The following is a 12703-nucleotide window of genomic DNA, read 5'->3' on the forward strand; positions in this document are numbered from 1 at the left end:
TGGTTTTGATGCTAAATCAGCTAATACTGAAATTGTTTAGATATACATTTTGAATGAACTCCATGGTCTAAGTCAAATTACCTATGATAACCCATCAGTTGTCAGTGTTATGCACCTAATTTGGAGAACCAACTGGAATACAAGAGGGTATAAAAGTCTAATGTTAATTAAGCATGGACTCATGGAGAATCAGCATGGCCACCATGTCTCTCCTGAGTCCTTAAAACTCCTGAGTCCTCAAAAGTTATTTATTCCATGACTCATCATATAATAGATAAAATAATTTAAATTGAATATATTGGTGTGGTGACTTTTAAATTACTAAAATAGTTTATAATCAATGTTTGGTCCCATATTCCTGGGAAAACTATCAAAGATTCCAGAACATTTGGTCACCTGATGGGCCATTTAAACATTTTATAAAGGAATTTCATTCAATTGTCATTTTCAATACACATTTTCTGGTTGTGTAAAAACTCTCCCATGCAAGAAGGCTAATGTTAAAACACTAAGTTATTATGCCACAGTATATTTTTACCAGGTAAAGAAAGTTTTTTATGGTTCAATCCTTTCCCAATCTAGAACCTGAAGACTGGATCTTCTGAGAATGTCAGAGAAAGACTGTCATTGCCATTCACATCGCAGCAAAACTTTGGAACTTTGAACTTTGGATTCATAAACTTGCAAATGAGAAGGGTCCCTCCACACTCTTGGAACTGTGCACCCATTGGAACCCTTAAGGTAAAGCTAATCAAGGAAGTCTCTAGAAGAAAAAGATGGCACTGTTGATGTGAACAGCTTTCCCAAAATCATAAATCAAGACTTCTATTAATAGACTCTTATCTTTGAATATTTTTTCTTGTTTATGCCTCTATGAGCAATAGAAATGGAAAAGGGGGCCAGGTGTGGTGGTTCATGCCTGTAATCCCAGCACTTTGGGAGGCCAAGGCAGGTGGATCACTTGAGGTCAGGCATTCAAGACCAGCCTGGCCAACATGGTGAAAAACAGTCTCTACTGAAAATACAAAAATTAGGCAGGCATCGTAGTACACACCTCTAATCCCAGCTACTCAGATGGCTGAGGTAAGAGAATCACTTGAACCAGAGAGGCAGAGGTTGCAGTGAGCTGAGGTGGCACTACTGCACTCCAACCTCAGTGACAGAATGAGACTCCATCTAAAAAAAAAAAAAAGAAAGAAAGAAAAGAAAAGAAAAGGGGGTCTGTTGTGTGCACTTATGTAGTATACTTTTATTTGTAAAGGATTTTGCAGCCAGCCTCATACATTCATAACCTTATACTTTGATAGGTAAAAGGTGAAGGTCCAATGTAGGTGAGAAACTTTAGCGTTACACAGGTTCTCTCATAATGAGTCAGAAAGTTAACATTAATTCACTCCTCTTAACCCACATCATGAGTTAAAAAGATCATTGCCAAGGACGCCTTTCCTCTTCTCTAAGAGAAGGACATCATTTGTTAGGTCCTTTTTCCAAAGTTTGGAATAAAAGAGGAAATGATTAGAAATGTATCCCTCATAATAGGCTCTATAGCAGATTCTACTGTAAATGCCATGGTTACACCACAGACCTTAAATTATTTTGTGAAAATTATGCTAAATAATAGAATTGGCTAAACAGAAAAGTATCTGTTTGCCTGTTGACACTTATGGCCTATGGAGAAAACTAGGTATTATAGAGATTCAGTTGTAAAGGATTAACAAAAAGTCTGCTTAGTTAAGTGAGTAGATTCTTCATCTAGCTCATTCTTTAAAGTATTTGATTTTAGGTGGTTTAGTTTATGGGAACCCCAAGTAAGAAGCATACTCCAAACTCTTGGTTTTTATCCTCCTAATAGTCATAATAGTCTCCCTGGTACACTGTATTCTCTCAAAGGTTTTAAATGTTTGCATGCAGCCATCTCTAGAATGTCAAATGGTCTGTCTTCAACTGAAATGACAAGAGCTGAAAGAAATGTGTGATCATGAGGACACTGTAACCTATGAATGACATGCTGAGACCAGAAACCCAAAATGATGTCAACTGAGACTAGTACTAAGGCACTAAGTGTTGGTCACACTCTCACCTAAGTGAAAACCTGGACAAAAAGGGGATAGCTTTTTGAAGCAAAATTGTGGGAGGCCATTGTTTTGGACTGCGCTCATGCACTAGGCATTAACAGACCAAATCAAACAAAAATGTAGTTACTCATGATATGACATAATCACACTAAGAATTTAAAGAAATGCAAAGATCCTAGACCAGGACAAACAAGGTTTTGTTTTTCTCCTGTAAACAGGACATTCCAGCATAAGGAGTTACTCTCTATTCAGTCCTTGTTCCTACCTTTGCAAAACTCACTGTTCTCTTCTCTCCCAGTGAGTTGTAAGACCAAATAAGTACATTTACAATGGCGATAGTGACATCAATGACTAAAGTTCTGGTCAATCAATCAAAATTGAGAAAATGACCAAAAAGGGGAAATTGTTAAAGCAAACTAAATATGATCTGAAAAGGACTCCATTCTTCTATATTTGAGTCCTTGTGGATGAACTGCAATCTAAGTTAATAGGTAGACAAGATTGAAAACCTAACTTAGAAGTATGCACCTGTAATAATAGCTGAGTGTTGGCCAATCCCAGCAGCCATATTTCAACCACTCACAGACTGCTGAGTGTTCAAACTACTCAGTGCAGTGTTCAAACCTGAGTGTTCAAATAAGGCAAAGACCAAGCTGTAACCAATCCAGCTGTTTTCGTATCTCACTTCCAATTTCTGTATGTCATTTTACTTTTTTTGTCTATAAATTTATTCTGCCCATGAGGCACCCTGGAGTCTCTCTGAATCTGCTGTGATTCTAGTGGCTGCCCAATTTGCGAATCATTCATTGCTCAATTAAACTCCTTTAAATTTAATTCAACTGAAGTTTTTCTTTGAACACTACTTAGGCATATGTCTAATAAAAGACATCTAAGATCTTTTATTTAAAAATTACAAAAAAGTATTGTTGGGAGAAATTAATGACAGACTAAACAATTAGAAATACATGTGATATTCATTGATTAAAAGATTCAAAATTGTTTCCATGGCAATTCTCTCAAAATTTGTTATGTGAAGTCAACATAATACCAATCAGAATCCCAGCATGTATTTGTTAAAAATGATAAAATGTTCCAAAGCATATGTGCAAATTCAAAAAGTACAGAATATTGAAAGCAATTTTGGAAAAGAAGAACTTCATCTAATTTCAAGTTTTATTATATAGCTGCCATCATCAGGACAGTTTGATAATGCCCAAAAGATATATATGTGTATTATATACACATATATATAGAGTAGAATAAAGTTTAGAAAAAGACTTATACATGCATAGTAAATTGATTTTTGACAGAGCTTGACAGAGGAAAGTTTACTTGAGAAAGAACAAGCTTTTCAATAAATCTTGGTGGATCAACTGCACCTCCATAAGCAAAACTAAATAAAGAAAGAAATAAATAAATGCTAACCTTTAACTCACATTACACACAAACATTTACTCCACATAGACAGTAGGCCTAATGTAAAACATAAACTTATAAAACAACTAGAAGAAAACTTGGATGTAATCATTGTAAGTTTGGCATAGTTGATAGCTCCTTAGATAGACATTTTTAAAGCATTAACCATAAAAAATAAAACTGATAAATTGAACCTTCTTAAATTTAAAATCTATTATCATATAAAAATTGTCATTAAGAAAATCAAAATGCAAACCATTAACTGGGGGAAAAATATTCACATTACATATATTAGACAAAGGACTTGTCTCTAGAGTAGACAGTATACTCTTAAACTTTAATAAGAAATAAATGAAAACAGAAAAACAAATGCAAATGGATAAAAGATTGAAACAGAGATTTTACAAAAGAAGATAAATGAATGACAACCACATGGAAACATGTTTAACCTCATTAGTCACCAAATTAAAACCACAATTAGATTCTACTATAACCCATTAAGATAGCTGAAATTTTTTAAAAGACCATATAAAGCAGGGTTTAGCAAACTTCATTTGAATAAAAGGACCATAGAGTAAATATTTTAGGTTTCATTGGTCATACGGTCTTTGGCAAAACTATTCAACTCTGCCACTGTAGCATCAATGCAGCTATAGACAATTAGTGAATGAATGAGCATAGCTATATTATTTATAAAAACAAGTGGCAAGCAAGATACTTCAGGCCATACTTTGTCTTAAAATAAAGTCTCAGCAAGGACATGAGAACTGAAATTCTCATACTATCAGTGAAACAAAGCTAGGCAGTTTCTTAAAAAATTAAGCAGACGCTTAACATACAACACAACCATTCCACTTCTAGGTATTTATCTGAAATAAATGAAAACATATGTTTAAAGACTTATACGAAAACCTTGTAGCCGTTTTATTTGTAATGATCCAAAGCCAGAAACAACCCAATGGTTAAATGGATAAATTATAGCCTATCCAAACAATAGAATATTACTTAGCAATAAATGGCAATCAACTATTAATACATACAACAACATGAGTGAATTTTTAAATCATTACTTTGAATGAAAGAAGCCAAGACAAAAAAAGTATATATTGTATGACTTCAGTTATATAAAATTCTAGAAAATGCAAACTAATCCCTAGTAAGGAAATCAGATCGATGATTGATTGGAGTGAAGGGTTGCAAGGATTATAAAGAGACATAAGGAAACTTTTGAGGGGAAATGGAAATGTTTGTTATCTAGATGGTGGTTATTATTTCACAGGTGTATACATATGTCAATACTGAGCAAGTTGTACATTTTAAATATGTGCAGTTTATTTTACTTCAATTGAACTACAATAAAGTTTTTTTTAAAAAAGTTGGATGAGATCACCAATGGAGTAAGTGTAGATAAAGAGCAAAAGCCCAAGGCTGGTCCCTAGCATATCCCAACATTTAGAGACAGAGAGACGGAGCTAGCAGAGAGAACAGCCAGTAGGACAAGAGGAGATCTGGGAATGCATAGAGGTTTTGTAGCCCAAAGTTAGCAAGTGTACTAAGGCAAAACTCGTGATCAACTGAATTAAATACTAATATTAAGGAAGATAAGGACTGAAAATTGATGATAGGGTTTTAGCAACATGAAAATCACTAGAGACAATTTAAAAAATAATTCTCTTGTAAGGATGCAGAAAAGTTTCATGGTAAAATAGAGCAAAGAATTAGAGAGAGTCAGTTTGTTCATTATTTTCCCAAATAGGGGAAATCACAGAATATTTGTATGTTGATAAGAAGGGAAGAAGAGTGGCTAGATGTTGGAGTGATACTATGAGGAGATGTGTGGCAATGGGCTCTTGTGCACAAGTGGAGTGGATGATCTAACTTTGAGCAGAGACTTCTTCCAAAGAGAAGGCAGAGTATATGAGAAGAGATACAGGTAGGTGGATAAATATGGTGATGGGAATTTGTGGAACAGTAATTCTCACTTTGGGTGTACATTGGAATCACCTAGATTATATTTTAAAATACTAATGTCTACCCCCTATACACACCTAACACTTGAGTTTCTTAATTAATTTATTTGGGTTCCAAACTGGGTATTGGTTTTTTTGTATTTTTGTCTTTTTTGGTGTTGTTAGTATGGAGACGATTCTTGGGTGCATCCCAGGTTGAGAACAACTGTAGTATAGAAGTCCTCTTAAGATTGCCCAATGTTTTCCAATAAAACAGAAAACAAAGTCTTCAGCTAAGAGAGTGAGGGAAGAGGTATTGTGGCTTGAGGTGATATGCAAAAACTTAAATCCATTTTCAACTAGGCAACTCAAAGGAGACGTAATGTCCCTAATGTAATGAGAAAAAGAAAGATTAGGGCAGAATTGAATCATAACAAGTCTTCGTAAAAGCAATAGGGAGATGGAAAGGGAAAACGTAATGCATCATCCCTAAGAGAAAGACATTAAGGACTAGATGCCAAAGGAGATATTTGGCAAAGCTAGGCCTGCAGTTTCTATGGGGGTGGGGGGGTTGGCAGGAACATAGTGTAGAAGAAAGAGTCAGGAAAAGTGGATTATTATCCTGGCCGCATCACTTCAGCACTTGTCTGTTGAAGTCAAATTTATTAGGTGAATTGTAGTTCAATTCTGTAATATCGAATATAATATCTGCCACAAAAGACTAGAGAGACCTAAGACAGTTTTTTGGGAATAATATAATTTGTACATGCCAGTTCAAGACATTTGGCTCTTTCTTTATAGGAAAGTGACCCACTGAAGGGATTTGAATAGAAACATAACATGATCAAAATATTTCACAAGGATTCATCTGGAAGTGGCATGAAGGAAAAAATTAGGAAAAAAGATGAAGGAAAGTTTGAAGGAAATTATTGTTGATCTAAAAGTGAGGCAATGAGTCTGCAGTGAAGTGGTGGCAGTGGGAATGGAAAGGAAATGATGGATGTAAGATAACTTTTAGAGTAAAATTCAACTAATTGGATGACTAATTGGATGGAGAGAGCAGGGAGTCAAGAATGACTCAGTTTGTGCTTAGTTGTCTAGGCAATGGTGGCAGAATGAATAAGAATCAGGGATCAGGATAGAAGTTGAGGAAGGAGCTGAATTTAGACAGAAAGATGACAAATTTGTTCTTTGACACAGTTTTGCTTCAGTTTGCTACAGAGGTGCCAATGAAATGCCCACAAGGCAGTTAGATATCTGGGATTAGAGCTCAGAAGAAAATATGAGCAGGAGATGGAATTGATGATTAACCACTAAATATTTGATTGTTATGGCCATGAGAATAAAATCTCCTGAGAGAGAAGACCCAGTGAGAAAAGCTGAGTTGAAGGGAATTTCTGTGCATGATGTTAACCCTTTAGTTGGTGGATTGTGGGGAGAAGGAAGGCCTGAGAGATTCCAGTGAAGAAGCTGGCATGGAAATGGGGCATTCAAAAAACCTGGGGAAGTGGTCCCCTAGCAGTTAGGTTGGAAATATTTGGATATTTTAACAATGTTTTTGAGCTGTACCTGTGTGTGCAGGCTGAATGAGCACCAGTCCTGAGTATAAAACGAGGTCAATATTGGTTTATACTAGGTAAAGCTGCAACTAGATCTTTCTCTTGATCCTGGGTTCTTAAGAACCCAGGAAGCTGTGCTAAAAGCAGCAGTTATGTTCCTATTAGGCAGCACTGGAGTGAGGTGAGAATTCGCATTCTGCATTTTCAACAGGCACCCCCAAATGATTCTGAAACATACCAGCACATTAGCAATGACTAGGAGAGTTAGTTGGGTAACTATCTTCATCCATAAGAGCAAAAAAGAATGAGGATCCAAACTCCAATGCCAATAAAATAACACCTGAATTAGGTTCACCCTTAGGGAGTATTTACTTATATGCCACAAGCCCAGCGTCTGGGGCTGCCTTACCAGTCCAGTAAAAATCTTGAGCTTCACAATCAACATAACTGATTGGCTGGGATACGGGGAGCCAATTTTTGTGAGATAAACATTATGTGCTGTTGCAAATAAAAGCCAGTGAAACAGCAGCAGATCAGGTTGCTTTGGCTTCCAGGTTAATCATTCCACCATTTGCATCTATGAGATTTCCCAAAGGCCATTTTTTTTTTCTTGTGGGAGATGAAGGGGAAGGAGACCATTCTGGAGGATGAAGGTATGTTACTATACGGTATAATTAAAACACAAATTAAATATAGGTCCTAAAAAAAGTCTCTTCATATCAAAAATGTGCAGATGTACTGTAGCTTTATGTAGTCTGAGTCGATTTCAGTGGAAATAAAAACACTTAGAGTGTCATAGAAATAACATTTGCTAAGGGAAACTTGAACTGGCAGGACTGATCTAATTCTGATAAAAAAATATTGGTTTGAATTTACAGGCTAAGATGGTTATAAACCACCCTATGATCTGCCATATTTTGCCTAAGTGGTAGTTTTTTTTTTAACTTAAAGGAGACTCAACCTTGTGATTAAATAAACAGTCTGAATCACTTAGCAGGTCAAAGCTGAGAAGTGCTGGCAGAACAAGTCGTGCAGTGGAATAGACAGGCTGTGTGTGTGTGCCACAGACTCACAAACACGACCTGCAAATTTAACAACAGCACATCCCACAATTCATCTGGAAATGCCAAAAAAGCCTGTTCGAATCACTGGATACCACCTAAGAGAGCGGACACTTCTAAAAGATTTAGAATTTTCAGGCTGCTGTTCCCAATGTGCCAATAGCTTATTGGCTCCATCTGAATAAAGCAAAATTGCCAGTCTTCCTGGTGACTCTCGCACTGTTTCCAATCTGCTTAGATATGAGTGTGCTATGCAATATTGGAAACATAAACCTCTCCCCAGAGCAGACAACCAATGGCCTAATCGTGTACTTTTGTTACAAGAATTGAAAGTAAGTATGGAAAAAGGTTGTTGTTTTTTTTTCTTCCCCTCTGACATCTTGCTCCATTTGACAGCTGACAAAAATCAGTTTTGTTCATTCTGGCAAATACAAAGAATGTAGAAAAAATGCATTGCAAGAAAGCAGCTTTCAACAGACTTGGACAATTACCCTGGAACCTTGGAATTATGCTAAAATGAGGCTGGAGGCCTGGAACTGTGTTATAGGTGAAAGAGTGTTATGTTACTATTCTCCTAAAACTGGTAGCACAGAATAGAATCATATAATGCCTTACACATTCTAGTAGAGCACAGGTATCTATAACAAATTTTCTTAGAAAGAGATAGACTTTTTTTGTTCTGGATTTTGTCAACATGCCAGAAACTTATAGGGAAGAGGAAATTAAATTAATTTCTGTGTAAATCTTAGGATCAATATGTATCTATAATGGATGGTATTAATTCAACTATATGAGAAACTTCCCTAAGAATGGCAAAATCTGAATAGTATATACCCAGTAAGATAAGAAAACATTTCAGGAATAGCAAATATTTGTTATATGGATCATGATTGCCTCGCACAGCAGACATCATTATGGCATGCTTTCCCACTGAGCTTGGATGACCCACAGAATCCTTCTCAACTTAGTGTCCAATAAAATCACTATTATTCAATCAAGGTTGGCAAATGAGATGAAACTACTATTTTATCTTCAATCTAGCATATTTTCTAAATGACCTTTAGGGAAGACATTTTCATGGCATCTACTCACAATTCTTTTCCATATGGATCTTGCTAAAACAAAATAATTCTTACATGTAGTTCATTTATTCATTCGACCTATATTTATTGAGCACCTACTATGTCCCAGGAACTGCTCAGTTTTGAGAAAATGGTAGTAACTCGGCAGACAAAAATTTCTTCCCTGCGGGAACTTGTATTCTAATGCCTATGAGGTTAGAAACATTGAGCCAATTAATATTTAAAGTTACATTGGTCTCTTCTAATTTTCCAAAGGTGCCACCAGTTAACAGAGTCATCTGAACAAGGAACCACTAAGTTAGAAAATACATGAACAGTTTTCATTTTATATCCAAATATAACCTACAACAAAGTTAATCTGACACATGGTTAGTGCACCATCAGTATTGCACAATGTGATAATAAGGGTAACCAACAAGTAGTTGGTTACATATTTGTCTATATTGGTCACATATTTGGTGATCAGTAATATATTTATAGCAAAACCAAGCCCTTCCTGTGGTCTGTTAGCTGGGGTAAGGGTGGGTTTGGTAGGAAGAGAGAAGTACACAATGAAGTCAGAAAAGTTATAAATGGAATTATTCAGATAATCTTGTACTTGAAATGTATGGCCTGGACATAAATTGAAGAAATCCATTAAAAAATTCTAACATAGTATCTTTTATTACTATCAGGTTAGAACATGACTTACATTCAACTGGGTTCATGCAGTCCCCCTGACTGTACGATATTCTTAAGTGAATCAACACTTTCTTGCAGGGAAGGCAGCCTTCCAGAGCTTCATTCTATGCATCCATGCAGCCCAGCACAAGAGGTTGAAAGGAATGGTCGTAATATATATAGGTCAGTAAACTAGCTGGACAGATTATGCTGCATAATGGTGCTGAATATTTAAATTTTTCCACAGCAAGGCTGCCCTTGGTCTGGCTTTCATCTCCTCTATATCACGCTGCTGTTTTAAGGTAAGTAATATTTGACAGCTTTATCAAAAAAGGCTGAGAGTGCTAAATTAAGAATTTAAAATTTTTTATGTTGTTCCAGATTCCTTTTTTGGGAGGCAGGAAATAAGTTTTTTGTTTTTTTGGTTTTTTGTTTGTTTTTCCCCAACATAAAGATATAGTCACACAGATAAAATGCTACTGATGAATTCAGATAGTCAAAATCGTTCCTTTGAATCCCTGAATGCATTTGCAACAGGAATTCCATATAAGGAAAAGTAGTTTCCTTTAGAAAATTAACCATCTTGCGAGCTGGATGCCCTAAGTTCGGTTAACTTGGAGAATTTTCCTTTGGTTGAAGTACTTTAAATCAGGATATTTTTCCCATGAAGGAAAAGATCTCCCTCTAAATTTTCTTTGTGAGTAAGTTATTGTCTAAAAAGAGATTTTTGTGTGTTCCAGGGTAACCACATCCTTAAACAAAGTAAAAATATTTTTATTTTCTAGCAAAAACATGCTGCTTCATATTTGTTGAAACTGTTCTAACACTCAGTTTAAAATGTATTATAGAAGGATTTGTTTTCTTTTAGAGTCATACATAACTTGTGGAACTTTGAATGCCGGAGTATTAGTATAAAATAAATTTGGGTTTTAAATGGTATATTCTACACTTGTTTGAAAGCAAAACATAAAATTTTGAAAACTATGTAGACTATAAAGCTGTACAATCGAATGTAAAATATAATATCCTATACCTAGATTGCCATCAAACTTCCTTTCTTTAGGTGGAAGTTTAAAACATAAACAAATTATTATAATCATTATTATTATTTTGCTCAACATACATACTATATCTGGAATTTCTACAGAAACTCATAGCTACATCAAGGAAGATACAGCTTAACTTTCCTGGAAAAAAGGGTGATGAAAAGAGAGTGAGATCTGTATGCCAGGGTAACTACATCTTTAAGCAGAGGGAGGCCAGGTGCAGTGGCTTAAGCCTGTAATCCCAACACTTTGGGAGGCTGAGGTGGGTGAATCACCTGAGGTCAGGAGTTCATGACCAACCTGGTCAACATGATGAAACCCCGTCTCTACTAAAAATACAAATATTAGCTGGGCGTGGTGGTGGGCACCTGTAATCCCAACTGCTCAAGAGGCTGAGGCAGGAGAATCACTTGAAACCGGGAGGTGGAGGTTGTTGCTGTAAGCTGAGATCGCACCATTGCACTCCAACCCTGGCAACAAGAGGGAAACTCTGTCTCAAATATATATATTTCTATATATAAATATTTATATATTTCTAGCAAAAACAAGCTGCTTTGTGTTGTTCTAGCATTCACTTTGAAATGTATTAAGGGAGAAATTGTTTCCTTTTAGAGCCACACATAATTTGTGTGATAAAAACGTGAACAACAATCTTCAAGTCCGGATAATCTTCACTAGACATCCTATGGCAAATTCTCTAGGTCCTGGGTAAGGGTGAACCCTCTCGCTTCTCCCCGAAGACCTAGTGTCAGACTGGGACTGAGGACGCATTTGACTAATGGCAGTAATTTTTATTATATAATCTCCACATATTTATAAAACCAAAAGAATGAAGGGAAAAAAAGAAACAAGGTACACACCATCTATCTCTGTCACTACATTTTATCCCTTCAGCTGTCTCCCTGCCTAACTCTTTGTTAGACAACATTTCACTATGGTCTATGCAGCAGGAACTCAAAAAGCCTAATTAACTGAGTGAGGCAAGGTGACTTTGGCAGACAAAAGAACAGAACAGTATAGAGACAGCTCTGATGACCGTATTTCACCACCTGAATCCAGTGGGAGATCAGGGAAGCCCTCTGGCTTTTTAATCACAAATATTAATAAACTCTATTTTAATGTAAACTCCTCTGAGGTGGATTTCTTTCTTTTGCCAAAGAAAGAGTCTTAACAATACTATAATTCTGATCTTGTTAACAGCCAGAATTCGTAAAATGGAGCATCTCTTCTGGAATATTTATCCAATAAGAATGTCTACTAATAAGTATCAAGTTCATGTTTTTCATTTCTTACTGTGTTTTGCTTTGTTTTCATCTTATTCTGCTTTCTTATTTTGTTTCGTTGTTTGATCAATACAGAAGCCAGGCTAGACAAGTGAATGAATGAACAAGAAAAAAATAAAACCGTGGGCCAGAGTACGATAAAGCCAGAACTGGATTATTTCATAAATGAATTACAGATTGGGTAATACATCATTGAATTCATAAAAAGTGGTTACTTTATATACATCCAACCAGAGTGCAGTTTCAAGGTGTAGGTGTCTGTGTAACTATTGAGGGTATGTTTTCTAGGGCAAAATTCTTTAGAAGTCATAATAACCAGTGATTTGGGTTATCATAAGAATAGCCATGAGGTTGACTTAATTGATGACTTCTGGGAATGTGTGTGGAAATCAATCCTTTTTAATCTAGTATTTTTCATCATATGGCTATATCTCCCCTGCATTTTCAAAGGCAGTCATATATGGATCATTCTGAATGCTGGATGTTTCTCTTCCTAAATAACGTAGTACTTCTGTGGAACTGTAGCATATGGAGGTCTCTAATTTTAAACGGCATATAGAATATGGCCACCA

Source organism: Trachypithecus francoisi, unplaced genomic scaffold (assembly GCF_009764315.1).
Source record: "Trachypithecus francoisi isolate TF-2019V2 unplaced genomic scaffold, Tfra_2.0 Lachesis_group7, whole genome shotgun sequence".
Classification (NCBI taxonomy): domain Eukaryota; kingdom Metazoa; phylum Chordata; class Mammalia; order Primates; family Cercopithecidae; genus Trachypithecus; species Trachypithecus francoisi.